Source organism: Trichosurus vulpecula, chromosome 2 (genome assembly GCF_011100635.1).
Source record: "Trichosurus vulpecula isolate mTriVul1 chromosome 2, mTriVul1.pri, whole genome shotgun sequence".
NCBI classification, from domain to species: domain Eukaryota; kingdom Metazoa; phylum Chordata; class Mammalia; order Diprotodontia; family Phalangeridae; genus Trichosurus; species Trichosurus vulpecula.
Window position 1 is genome coordinate 431810517 of NC_050574.1, and position 10410 is coordinate 431820926.

Below are 10410 nucleotides of genomic sequence, written 5' to 3' on the forward strand. Positions count from 1 at the left end.
TGGAACTATAATTTTAATTGACTCTATGGCACCTCTCTTGTCTTATTGCTTTATGAACTCTCATCCTATTAAGTCATTCTTGTTTTTTCCACATTATGGTTGATGCATATGGAGACAATAATTTTGGCTGACAGAGGAATTCTGAGTCAAGAAGGAAGGGGAGGCTTGCTCTGAGTGTATAAAAGTCCCTTTCAAAATATCCTTTCTTTGAGTTCAGAATCATTCTGACCCCCCCCCCCCGCCCATGCATGCATGTTTACTCTGACTTAAAGGAAATAAATAGTATATCCTAATTCAGCTGATCTGAATCAAGTCATCTGACATCTGTTTATTATTGACCCTAAAATGGACCTATTTTGATACAAATATCTACAGTAGGCCACCAGTTATTCTCTAGTTTCTACTTCCTCAGTATTATTTTGGGTCTCCTTTAGCAAGCTATTGACTCATTTTTCATGATTTTCTTCATCACTCTAATTTCTCTTCCCAATTTTTCCTCTACTTCTCTAACTTGATTTTCAAATCTTTTTTGAGTTCTTCCATGGCCTGAGACCAATTCATATTTTTCTTGGAGGCTTTTGATATAGGATATTTGACTGTTGACTTCTTCTGGCTGTATGTTTTGATCTTCTTGGTCACCAAAGTAAGATTCTATAGTCTGAGTCTTTTTATGCTCTCTGCTCATTTTCCCAGTCAATTACTTGACTTTTGAGCTCTTTCTCAGGGTATGACTGCTTTCAGAGTGGAGAGTACTCTGTCCCAAACTTCAGGGGTTTTATGCTGCTGTTTTCAGAGCTACATGAGTTTGATGTAAGTGAGGCAAGATTCTCAGCCTCACTCTCTCCTCCAGAGCCATCGAAGTTCATTGACAAGATGGAGGTCAAGATGGACTGTACAGGGCCCAGATTGCTGTGGGTAACCTTGGCCTTTCTGTCTTTTCCGGGTCTCAGTTTGTCTGTGGCCACACCTATTCAATGACTATGGGGTAGGTAAGAGTTGAGACAAAAGATGGTCCAATTTACCTCACAAAGGTAGCAATCTGGGAGGGAAAGACCCTCAGATTTTCTGACCTGACACTCATTGTAAGCCATCAAAATCTATCAATAGAATGGGATATTGTAGAATGTCAGATATTTCTTTTGAGATTTAGTACATTTTTTAGAGGTTTCACTTGCTAACCAATTTACAGTAATGTAAAGAGAAATAAGTGGGTGACAAAGGATTCAAAGACACCTTGGTCATCACTCAGACTCACAACCTGGTGTCATCTTCAACTCTTCATTCTTTCACTCCCTTCTCTCCCCACATCTAATCAGATACCAAGTCCTGCTGTTTCTGCCTTCGCAACATTTCTTACGTAGGACCTCTTTTCTCCTCTGACATTGACACCACCACTCTTGTGTCAGTCAGAGGCTCATCACCTCATACTTGGACTATTGCAATAGTTTTCTGTTTGGGCTCCCTCCCTCAAGTCTTTTTGTACTCCACTCCATCCTCTACTCAGTTGTCAAATTGATCTTCCTAAAGTTCAAGTCTAACCATATCACCCTCTTAGTTGATAAACATCAGCGACTCCCTATTACTTTGAGGACCAATATAAAATCCTCTGTTTGGCTTTTAAAGTTCTTCATGAGCTGACACCTTCTTACCTTTTTAGTCTTTGTCTATTTTACTCTTCTTCCATAGTCTGAGATCCAGTGATCTGTTCCTCCCACAGGACACTCTATCTCTTGATACTAGACATTTTCACTGGTTGCTTCCCATGCCTGGAACTCTCTCCCTCCTCATTTCTGCTTCCTGGTTTCCCTGGTTTACCTTTCAAGTCTAAGCTAAATTCTCACCTTCTATAAGAAATCTTTCTCTGTCCTACTTAGTGATTTCTTTCTGAAATTATCACTAATTAAACTTCATATATCTTTTTTGCATATACTTTATAGAATGTTGTTTTTCCCACTAAATTCCTATGCCAGCTTCTTGAGAATAAGAACTGTTTTTTTTTACCTTTGTTTATATCCCCAGTGCTTAGCACAGTGCCTAATATATAGCGCTTAATAAATGCTTGTTGCCTTGACAGGTTAGAACAATGGGCTAAATTTAATAAGAAGACATTTAATAGGGACATGTGTAAACCTTACCCTTCATTTAAAAAAATCAGCTTCACAAGAACAAGATGTGGGAGGCATGGATATACAGCAGTTCATTTTAAAAGGAATAAGAGTCTTCTTTGACTTCATGTTCAATATGAGTCAATGGTACTGTCACCTAAAAGTTTTAATGCTATCTCAGGTTGCATGAAGAGAAGTATAGTGTTCTAGAATAAAGGAGATAATAGCCTCTCTGTACTCTAAGACCACATCTAAAATGTTGTGTTCAGTTTTAGGTCCCACAGTTTATGATAAGCTAGAAAATGGCTAGGGGAATATGGCCAGAATGTGGGAGGGCCCCAAGATAATGCCATGTGAAGAACTGTGCAATGCACTAGTGAGAAGACCAAACTTAGGAATGACATAATAGCTGTCTTTAATATTCACATATTTAAAGGAAAGCAATATGGAAGAGGTATTAGCCTTGTTTAGCTTGTCTCCAGTAGGTAGAACTAGTAGCTATGGGGAAAAGTTTCTATTTTATATACATATACATACATATGCACACACATATACATACATAAGTGTCTGATATATATCTGGCCACTGGACCCAGATGGCTCTGGAGGAGAAAGTAAGGTTGTGACTTTGCACAGCCCTCTTCCACTTAAATCCAATTCATTTGCACATACATATAAATTACATATATATATATATATATATATATGTATATATATATATATATACATACACACATGCATATATATGTATATATACACATGTGCACGCACACACACACACACATATATATATATATACATGTATGTATATGTATATATATATATAATTTTCCCCCAATTATATGTTAAAACAATTTTTTAATATTTGGGTTTTTTTTAAGTTTTGAGTTCCAAATTCTATCCCTTTTCCCCTCCCTTTTTCCACTCCCTGCTCCTTGAGACAGTTCAGATATAGACCATACATGTGCAATCATGTAAAATATTTCCATATTGCTTATTTTGTATAAGATGACTTCAATAAAATAAAAAGAATGAAAGAAGATCGCATGCTTCAGTCTGTATTCAATCAATGTCAGTTCTTTCTCTGGAGGTAGTTTACTTCTTTGGGATGGTCCTTGGATCATTGTATTGCTGAGAACAGCTAAATCATTCACAGTCCTCCACCATACAGTATTGCTGTTACCACGTACAATGTTCTCCTCGTTCTGTTCACTTCACTTTGTATCAGCTTATACAAGTCTTCCCAGGTTTTCCTGAAATCATCCTGCTTGTCATTTGTGATAGCACAATAATATTTCATTACCACAACTTGTTTAGCCATTCATTCCCCAAGCGATGGACATTCTTTTGATTTCCAATTTTTTTTAATTTTATTTTTAATTTAAGGGATAAAATAAGCACTTCTATAACATAGGAGAAAAAAAGATGATTGCACATGAAACTGCAAATCTATTATGCACAACTTGCTATTCCTTTCAAATACACAACAAAATTATAATGTAAATTTGTTTTTTTCTTCCATGCCACCCCCCCCTTAGAGATGGCTACCATTAGACACAGATAGGTATAGATATATAAAATTATTGAATTCTATACATCTATCAGTTCTTTCTCTGGTTGCAGATAGCATCTTTCCTCATATGTCCTTTATAGTTAATTTGGGTATTTATAATAAAATAACTTATTAGCTCAAAGTTGTTTCTAAAACAATATTGCTGTTACTGTATATGATATTCTCTGGGTTCTGCTCATTTCACTCTTCATTATTTCTTGCAAGTCTTTTAATGTTTCTTTAAAATCATTGAGCTCATTTTTTTATAGTGTAGTCATATTCCATCACAATCATATACTATAACTCAGCCATTCCCCAATTGATGGTCATCCCTGCAATTTTCAGTTCTTTGCCATCACAAAGAGAGCTGCCATAAACATTTTGGAACATATAGGTTCTTTTCCTTTTTCCCTAATTATTTTCCTAAATAGACCAAATAGTGGTATTACTGGGTCAAAGTGTATACGTTTTGCCCAGTTTCTGCCATACAGAGAAGCTCTATTTAAGGAAAACTTCATTAGAATGAGAAGTTTCTAAAAGTTGGATGGATTCCTGAAAGAGGAAGTGAGTTGGTTGGTTCTACCCAATCCTTTCCCCCTCCCCATTCTCCACAATGCCCTATTAAAGAACTTTACAAAGAAATTGCATGGCCCCTTGTAGGAGATGTTGTAGAAGGCATTCTTGGTCAGCTTTGGGTTGGAATGGATGGCTTCTAAGGTCCTTCACAATTCCAAGACTTCGTGATTCTGTAACAGTGTGACCTCTACTATTTCAGAGTTGAGAGCAAACATCCATGACGTGACTGTGATAAAAATTTATCTGGGAGGGCCCATTGATTAGGTACTGCTACGATTCACTGCAGATTTTGTTTATGCTCAGAGTGCAGGTTCATATGAATGAAAAGCCAGAGAATCAATTTCAGCAACCTTATACAGAATGTGAATATATAAAAAGAGGTACAATGGAATTTTATAGAAAGAAGGAGAAAATAAAAGTATATACATCAGAATGGGGAGGATAAGGATTTTGCATCCAGAAGGGCAGGGAACTAGATGGTCAAAAGTGGAGCCTGAAGTCCATGTTCCAACCTTGGTTGTGCAGTTGCTGTGATGGAAGCAGTGTCCTCTTCTTACCATAATGGTGGCCAGAACTCTGAGTCAGAGTTTCTTTTCCAACATAGTCTTTCTTTTATCACAGTGGCAGCAGGAAGCCTGAGGCAGAAGTTGTCTTGCCACGTGATCAATAAATTACAAGGTTGATCATACCTGAACCAAATTCAGTGCTGTAACCAAATGGACTTTACAACAATTTGATTTGATTCAAATAAACTGAACAAATATTTACTTAATTCCTATTAAGTGCAAGGCACTGTGTTGTGGAGTCATCTCTAGTCATCCTGATCTATATCTGGCCACTTTACCCAGCTGGCTCCAGAGGAGAAGGTAAGATTGTGACTTTGCACAGCCCTCTCTCACTTAAATCCAACTCACTTGCAAGTCCTGGCATCATCTTCCTGATGTCACGGTCCTCTTTGAGAACAAGGGACAAACAACTACAACAGTGATGCACTGTGTTAAGCAGTGGAAATTCAGATAAGGAAAATCACATTGTTTTTGCCCTCAAGAAACTTACAATCTAATAATGGCTATATAAGGATAAATATGATACAAGGCAAAATGTAGCAAGGACAAAGTACTATAAGTCATTTGAGGCAGGAGAAATCCTACTCAGCCAGAGGGATCAGGAAAGGCTTTATTTATGGAAGAAGCAGTACCTGACATAGGCCTTGAGTAAAAGGGAAGGATTTGAAGAGGAAGAAATGTGAAGAGATTGTGTTTAATTCATGGGAAATGGCCATCATGAAATCCTGGAGACTGGAGAAAGCAGAAAGACATTAGAGAGTACGGATTGACAGGAATATAAAGTGAACTATAGGAAGTACTATGAAATGACTATCAAGGTAGAAGAAAGCAGAGATTAATGATGTAGTCTGGAGATGGATGCAACAGAACTGTACTCAGTGAGTACATTTCAAATTTATATTATAAAATTTCAATTCAGCCCCCAATGCAGCAAGGTAATCAATTGATTCTTTCTTTAATTGATTCTCTATTCTCCTCTCCACAAGTTTTTTTCCAAACCTTATCTTATTCGAACCACCCACACCTCTCCCCTGTTTTCTTTCTTTCAGCTGAAGATTTGCCTCCTACTTTACTGAGAAAATCAAAGGCATTCAATATGAACTCTCTCTTCATCTCAAAACATCTCTTGCATCTAATACCTTCCCTCTACTCCCACAAGCATCACCGCAGCTCAGGTCCTCATCGCTTCTCACCTAGGTTATTACAACAGCCTCTCCTAACTGCTTTCCCTGCCTCATTTCTCCCCACTCTGGCCATCTTTCACATGGCTGAGAAAGTGATTTTCCATTGAGTAAAGATATGACCATATCACTCAATAGACTAAAATGACTTCTCGTTGCCTCTAGAATCAAATATAAACTCTTCTGTTTAGCTTGTAAAACCCTTCGTAACCTTGCCCCTGCCTCATTGGACACTTCTCTTCCGGCACTCCGCAATCTAGTCAAACCGGCTTTCTGTCTGGGCCTCCTGAGGAGGGGGTGGACACCCCCTCAATGGAGGCTGGATTCCTACTACTCAGGAATATTGCAGAGGGGGCTCTTTTTGGGGTGTGGGGCTGGACTAAAGGCTTCAGAGGCCCCTTCTAACCCTGAGGTTCTGCAGTTCTGTCTAAAATGCAAATGGCAGGTAGTTATACTTTTTGAAGTGATAACATCTTGATGTCAGCTAGGTGGTTCGGTGCATAATGACCTGAACCTAGTATCTGAAAGACCTATGTTCAAATTTAGCCTCAGACACCAACTCATTGTGTGACCCTGGGTAAGTCACTCAACCTTTGTCTGTCGCACTTTCCTCATCTGTAAAATGGGGATAATGATAGCACCTACTTCCCAGGGTTGTTCTGAGATCAAATGAAATAATATTTGTAAAGCAGTTTGCAGATCTTAAATCATTATATAAATGCTGCGGCTTAGGAGGAGGCAGAGAAGGACTATCCTTACATGAGATCCTATATCTCCTGTCTCATTGGTTCTACACAGCCCTCCCTTCTCACTTCCACCTCTTAGAACAACTCTCTTCCTTTAAGACTCAATCCAAGTACCAGCTTCATGAAACCTTTCCCAAGCCCCTCAATTTCTAATGTTCTCCCTCTCAAACTTCCTTGTAGTTAACTAATTTGTATTTTTTTCCCTTTGTATTTATTCTATGTACATTTAGAATGTAACTTCTGGGAAGACATAATAATAATATCTGGACCCTGCCCTCAAGGAGCTGATAATTTAGCATGGCAAAGTAAGACACATCAGAGGTCATTATAGCAAAAATTTGAGCATATTCAATGCGTGGAGAATATAAAATGCTATGAAATCAGATGAGAAAAGATATCATTTCTAGCAAGAGTTATCAAGGAACATTTTATATGGCAAAGAAAGGTTTATCTTGATAAACAGTGTCAAGGCTAGGTCAGAAATCAGGCTATAAGATGACTCCCTTAGCCACTTAAGGAAGAGCTCACATTCAGAGCATGCCAATCAGTGGCTCACCACTTTAGGATAAGAGCGCCAGGCATTGTATCTTTGTCATTATACTTTTGTACATTGGTATTTTTTTCCTTAGTTGCTTAGTGAAAATCCTTTTGAAAAATTCCCAATCTTGTCTAAGTTGAACTCAACTGAGAAAGGGTCTGTCCACATCCAGATTTAGGGCATCAGGGAGAACAGACTATCTTCACATTCTAGAGCCCAAATGGAACAGTTTTAGAAGAGGTGAAAGTCAGATACTTCGGAACAGATCTGTGATGTTGGGCTAGTAGGAAAAAATCTCATGTGAGGTCATCTAGGGTCTTACGATGATATTCCTTTCCCAGCATCTTTTCTTCTTCCATCTATCCATTCAGCAGGTATTTATTAAATACCTACTATATGCAAGGCATCATATCAGGAGCTAAGGGTATGATAGTGATTAATTGAAACTGTATTTTATCAGACCCCGTGTGGTTATAAGTTGTATATTGATGGGAGTACAAGCCTCACTTTGACCACAGTAGGAGAGGAGCTTTGTTCCCCTGGGGCACAGGGCATTGGACTCAAGTCCTGTTTCTAGTTCTGGCCAGTGGCTCATGGGTCTATGGGACATGACAGGAGTTGAATTGTCTGTCAGTGAAGCATGGAGTTCAAGCTCTCAGTCCTTGCTCTCTTCAGGGAAGGCCTGCCTGTGAAGATGTAGCTGCCGAGGGTTCTACTCCCAGCCCTGGTCAGTGACCTATGGACCTAGTTGGAAAGGGGCCTTCTACTGCTGAACCATGGGATTCAGTGGCCCGGCCCTGGTTTTCTCTGGTGAAGACAGGTAATGGCAGTGCTGCCTGATCCGCTTTGTCCATGAAGGTGCGGCTGCCAGGAAATGTAGTTTCAGTTTTGAACATTGGATCATGAGCGGAAGGGAGGTACTAGGGGTCCAGGCTTGGCCTATTGTAAGATCAAAGAGGTTCCGTTGGATTCTGACAAGAAAGGACAACTCCAAGAGTCATTACAGGAGGCCTTACTAGCAGTGCATTGACAATTATCACTACCAGACGGTACTGATGGATGTGAGCAAAGTCCAAAGGCCAGCAGCACATTTGCAACAAAAACCTGTAGGAAGGAATAGAGAAGGAGAGAGGGGATGAACACTCCATGGAGGAAGATCTCACTTAGGGAATTGGTTCATACCAGTGTGAAGGAATTGCTGATCCCTGAGCATCAGCTGAGGGTGGGAGACAATCATTCTGTCAAGGGACTGGCAGTGATTGCTCCATTGACTAGGGATTTGTGTGGAGTTTTTATATTGCTCTTCAAGGGCACTCTACCCTGATTCCCTCCAAACTGCACGTGTATGGAGGGAGTGTTTATCTCCAAATTCGGGGTCATCAAAATCCCACCTGGTGATCTGACCTTGGGCAGGTAATGATGGCCTGGTGCCAAGAACCAGGGCAGGAGATTGTCACTTATCACAGTACATGCCAGGGAGGGATGGGGGTATAGTTAAGTAAGCCAGCTAGTAAGTTTCCACAGCAAATAAAACTGTGTCACAAGGTGACTCCCAAATCACAAAATGGAGTCAAAGAAACACCAAAAGATAGTGCAGTAATGCATATTTCTAATAAAGTTGCTCATTGTTTTGGTCTAGATCTGTAATTTCACTAGGAAATTTACTTTGAATAAACCTCTTTACTTAGGCGGGGTTGTAACTACTCTGCACCTTATATTCTTAAAGAATTGCCAGGGCCAATTAAAGGTTGGATTTGAATCCATATCCTCCTGATTCCAAGGTCCCTGTTTTTTCTACTATGCCATGCTACTTCCTTATGAGGTTGTGTAAGGAAGTATAAGTCATCAGATGTAAACCGTATTCACCAAGGAGTCTACCATACATCAAATTCATTCCCACACAAACATCTCTCCCTTATACAACAGTAGCGTCTAATCTACCCATTTTTCCCCATCTTGTCAACTTCTTTGACTGTAAGCCCCTTCCTGATTTTTGATAGATGCTTCAAGACAAAGATTTCTATAACAAAGGATTAAGAGAGACCTTTGGAACGTTGATGAAGCCCTCAAAACATTTTTGCAAAAAAGACCCTCTTTACGATCGTGATTCAAGAGTCAAATGTGATTTTAAGGATGTTGCATAGTGTTATTGTACACTTCTGTTAGTAAAAATTACTAAAATCAACATTTAAATCATTATTCTAAGAATTGGTACTTGGTTGGAATTATAACCAAAAAATGTTAAATATAACACACGTTAAACTTCGTAATTTTTAGTTTTATTTTTTCCAGAAAAATTCTCAATCAACATACCCTCCCACGCACTATTTATTACACGATATTGGTCACTATTTTAATTAGATTCACTTGAACTAGCTTTTTTCTGGTATCCTCAAATAATGAGGTTCTCCAGTTCTTTATTTATATTCCCCAAAGCATCTGGCACTATGTGGGCTATACATCACAGATTTCAAAACTCGTTGACTGGTCTTTGATATCAGTTTTGGAAATGATTTACCAAGTGCCAGAACAACTATGTGTCAGGCATTATGCTAGACTTTGGAGATACAAAGACAAAAATTAAATGGTTCCTGCCCTGAAGGAATTTACAATTTTGGGGGGAAGACATGTACATGTATAGGCACATATGAATGTATATGAAATATACACAAGGAAGTGGGAAGGGTGGCACTCTCAGAAACAGCCACATGTAAGAGGTTGTTTTGAGCTGAGCTTTGAAGGAAAATAGAGATTCTTTTTTATGAAATTAATTATGCATATGAAGTCATGAAAGACATATTTTCATATTAAACATGTTGCCCAAAAAATGCAAGAAAAATAAAATATGTTAAACAATTATGTTTCAACCTGTAATCAGAGTTCATTGGTTCTCTTTCTGGAGATAAATAGCAATTTTTATCACAAGTCTTTTGTAATTGTCTTGGGTCCTTGTTTTGGTGGGAATAGCTAGGTCACAGCTGATCATCACTACAATATTGCTGTTCCTGCATACAATGTTCTCCTGGTTCTGCTCACTTCACTTTTCATCAGTTCGTATAAGACTTCCCAGATATTTTCGAAACCATCCTGCTTGTCATTTCTTATAGCACAATAGTATTCCATCACAATCATACCACAACTAGTTCA